We start from the raw sequence: 4,478 nt of genomic DNA, 5'->3' as shown, positions 1-4,478 counted from the left end.
ACTCACGCTCGCGGCGGCTCCAGCGGGAGGAAGGCGAGGATGGGCGGGAGGCGGGAGAGGATGGGTGGGTGGCTAGTCACGCTCGCGGCGGCTCCGGCTCTCCCGCAGCGAAGGGCACGACGGACGGCGACCTGCGGCGGCTCCCGCAGCGAAGGGCGGCTCCCGCGGCGCGCGACGGGCGGCGGCTCCGGCTGCTGGAGGAACAGCAGGCGGCGAACGGCGCAGGAGGAGGAGGACGAGAAGGGGGCAGGTCGTGCGGACGGGACAAGAGATCGTGTGTACGGTTTTGTTTTAAGAGAGGGGCGGGTTAGCGATCGATTAAGACGGAGGATGTGGTTGGTAGCGTTAAACACAGAAGGATTAATGATCATTAGATCTTATTAATGGATGGATCTGATTGTTTGGATCTGCCTCTTTTTTTTTATAAGGGTAGTAGATGGCATGGTGGGTAATTAAAGCGTAAAACGCGTTTAGTATGCTGGAGGGATGTAGACCATCAGATTGCAGGTTTCGATGGATAGGATGATCTGGTTCTTCACACTCTCTTTCTTTTATAGTGGTATAGTAGATTAGTACCACCTCATGTTAACTGTTTTTTTTTCACAGGCCACACGCAGCTGCTGGAAAAAGAAAAAAAATAATGGCAAAATGGCACGCACAAGAGTTGAACACACGACCAACACCTTTGGGGTTGCAATCTCTAGCCACGGGGCCAAACCACTGATGTGTCTTATTAAAGAGGGAATATATATATTTATACATATGCAAGATACCATAAAAAAAGTAAATAATCCCACCTCGCCCACATATATTGAATCACTTCTGTTTAAATATGTCCGCAAGTGGTCTAGGTAACAAGCTGGCTCAGGAGCAATATGAGGCGTATGGAAACACATAATTACCTTCCAGGAAGGAATTAGTCAGGAACGGAAGGCCTTGATTCGTGGGCTAATTAAACGAGATTTAAGGAAGGGAGGCCACAAAATGAGTCAGGAAGGAATTAATGCATGAGGAGGAGTGTTGGGGGGCGCCCTGCCATTGGCTAATTCAACGAGATTTAATCCAAGCACAGAAGGAAATAATTATCCATGAGCAGGAACGAATGTGATGAATTTGGATTTAAAGAGGCGTGAGGCCACGTAATAAAAGAGCAAGGAAGGAAATAATTATCCAGGAACGAAGGTGGTGAATTTGGGGTAGGTGGTGTGAAGTCTGAAGGAAGATGGAAGTCCATTGAATTCAAGTTGTCACCTATGCGGAAAATTTACCTAATATTTTAGGTCAATTAAAAAGATTCTCTATTTTTTGAATTGCTATTTTGCTTTTGATCCAAATGATGTTTCATATTTTTTTTTGATATCATAATCATATTTATTCATATTCATGTACAAAATGTGTCATGCAACTGACTGGAGATCAACTATAAAGTTAAAAAAGATTTACCTAATGTTTATTCTAAAATTTGTACTCTGAATTAAAATTGATTCAAATGATGTTCCATATTTTGTTTTGATATCGTAAACATATGTTTAGTCAGATACAAAATTATTTTGAGACAATTAATTCACACTTGCTAGATTTCTTTGAGATGCTTCATGAAATGTCTGAACCTGAACTTATTCATAAACTCATTTAATGTTAGACCACATTATCCTTAAATTTGATGCTAATTGTGTACCGGGGCAGTTCCTTGACCAGACCAATTGTGGATCATATGAACCAATGTTTTCACCGTTGCAAAACACATGTGTTGTGCTAGGGAGCATAGGTGTGGTGATGGTGCATGCACCAAGTGCAGTTGAGAAAATAAATCACCATCATTACAAGTTCGCAAAATTACAAGTCGGCATGGGAAGGGGCTGTTGAAACATCATGTTCGAGTATGATGATCAAGCTCATCGCCTTGGGATTGATCATGTTTGTTATGAATATGCGCACAACAATACCATCATGAACAATGATGGCGAAGGGAAAGAAGTGGGTAAGGGCATCTCCAATGGTTGTAAGATAGTTGTTGGTAGGCTTTGCCACATAGGATTTTTGATAATGTGTCATACAATAAATGAGGAAAGAGAGGAAGGTTGTATGTACATGAACCAACACCCATTGCACAAGCTCCAATGTAGAATGAGAGAGCACCCCATTTATTATCTGACATCCTATTGGGAAAACTAGATACAACCCATTGAAGTTGTTGTATATTAAAGTGTTGGTTGATGACATGGCATATTTTACCAACAAGCTAACATACAAACTATTGAATATGCCTTAATGCAGATGGGTCAGTAGGGAAGTGTAAGGATTTGTTTCTCTCGTTGCAATGCACGGACATTTTTGCTAATAATAATAATAATAATAATAATAATCTATCCCTAATAATATATATAATATAATATATATTATATATATAATATATATATTTATATTTATAATAATAATAATAATAATAATAATAATAATAATAATAATAATATCTTTCCCTAATAATAAAGCACGGATTGACTCCGTGAATTCATCTTCACAATACACTTCTTCCCGTGAATTTACACTTTCACTTTGAATTTAGATATATACACCTCACTAAAAAATCGCTTGGTTCGTCCGTCCGTTTTCCCCTTCTTTTCTCTTTGGTAGGCGTTGGGTCACCCGTCGCCCACCTGGGCCACAGCCCGTGGAATCCAGCTGAGACATGATGGGAGCCGGCCTAGTCAATCAAGAGAGGAGGCAAAAACTTCCGCTGATCGTACTCCCTACTTCTGTTAGGTCCTCGATGGCATCGAACAGAGCTAGCCCATTATTGTGTACAGAAAACTGATTTGAACTGCTATCAAAAGTACCACTTCACTTTGTTATGTCCCATCATACCAATTTATATACGTCATTGAATTAAAATTCGTAAGAAGCCTCGAGCGTACATGGATCAACAGGAGATACATCTTTGAGATGAAAAGCTGATGCAAACGACCTGGCTAGGGTATTCGTCATCCTCGCAACACCAGCATCCGCCGTCACCCCGCCTGCCGGTCGCCGTCAATAGCATCAGATGCTTCCGGTGAGCGGCCTTGCATCGGATGCTTCCGGCGAGCAACCCCGCGTGGCTGGCGCTCCCGCCGGCGACCAGCCTTGCTTTTGCAGCCGCCCCATTGCTGCTACCCCCCATACGAGAGAGTCGCGCGAGAACGCTCGCCGCTGCTGCAACTTCTCACCGCCGTCAGCTAATTGCCGTCAAACACACCATGGCTGGATTTGTGCTTGCAGAGAAAGCATGGTTGTTGCTGGATATGGCGTGAGCTTGCACAAGCCTTGGCGGTGGCTCTTGCTTGCGCATCAGTGGGGTTCCAGAGATAAGGGGAGAGAAGGGAGGAAGGAAACTGGGGATGACGGGGACAAGAAGGGACGGCTATGAAGATAAGGTCGATGAGGAACAGCGGTGCGTGCGCCAGACGATACGCGTCACCCGCGCGAGACGACCGGTGGGACAAGCCTATGGCCGCTTTTCTCGCAAAAAAAGTGTACGGCCGCTTGAAAACAAGCAATTTTCGTAGGATAGGATTAGATTTAGCTAGATTTGGTAATACTCCTATATAACTAGGTAACCTCGTGTAAACTTTCAACTAGATCAAATCGTCGTGCATGCATTTTTACATAATTGCCGGGTTTGGTACGACATTCTTTTTTAAGTTGGATTTGCATATGTTTGTGTTTTTTATGTATTCATACTTTTTTTATGTACTCATACTAACTACACAGGTCACGACACATACGGCACAAACATATATGTCTAGACGTCCAATGAAATAAATACATAAATTATCTTCGGGGGCTGCTGATCTCGATGTCAAAACATAGGCATTTACGTGTTATGGCCACGGCTGATCTCGATTTATACGAGTGCATAATAAATCATCAATGTCAAAACATAGGCATTTACATGTTATGGCCACGGAGTGTTTAGTTGTTCTCAATAAAGTTAAAGCTGTTGTTCCGAATCAGAAAGAAGATACAATGTTTGATGTCCCTAAAGATGGTCACGTTGAAGGTGTGGTATGGAGGAACATGGCAAACACCTTAAACATCCTTTTGACCCAAAATTGATGCTATGGAGAAAAAAGAACAATTGCATCCAGATAAAATTATTTTGAAAGTGTTGTATATATATATATATATATATATGATATTTTTACTGTCTAATGTCAATACAATACTTAATCTGCTGGTGTGGTATATGCTTTGTCACTAGGCATTAATAGACTGATCTACAACATCGTACTGAAATTTGTCGGACAAAAAACATGGTGTATATAGCAATGCTCTTACTTTAATATCATTTTTCCGCTTTCTAAATTACTTCAAAAAACATGATACTCTAGCACGCAAACAACACATATATTATTATACTTATGTCTAGCGTAATTAAATTTATTTATAAGTCGCTACATATACTCTATTTATGATGCAAAATTTATATTAGCTTTTAA

At 41.4% G+C, this 4,478-nt stretch overlaps 1 long non-coding RNA gene across 1 annotated transcript; it reads right to left on the bottom strand.

Annotated features, from left to right (window-relative positions):
- Positions 1–2,456: 2,456 nt before the first annotated feature.
- Positions 2,457–3,408, bottom strand: LOC119359245. Its single transcript, XR_005172430.1, has 2 exons — positions 2,916–3,408; positions 2,457–2,821 (listed from the first exon to the last, which is right to left on the bottom strand). It is a non-coding gene; the product is annotated as an uncharacterized LOC119359245 (long non-coding RNA).
- Positions 3,409–4,478: the final 1,070 nt, after the last annotated feature.

This window comes from Triticum dicoccoides, chromosome 2A (genome assembly GCF_002162155.2).
Source record: "Triticum dicoccoides isolate Atlit2015 ecotype Zavitan chromosome 2A, WEW_v2.0, whole genome shotgun sequence".
Lineage (NCBI taxonomy): Eukaryota > Viridiplantae > Streptophyta > Magnoliopsida > Poales > Poaceae > Triticum > Triticum dicoccoides.
Note: the sequence above shows the minus strand (reverse complement) of the source record. Positions and strands in the feature narration are given on the sequence as shown.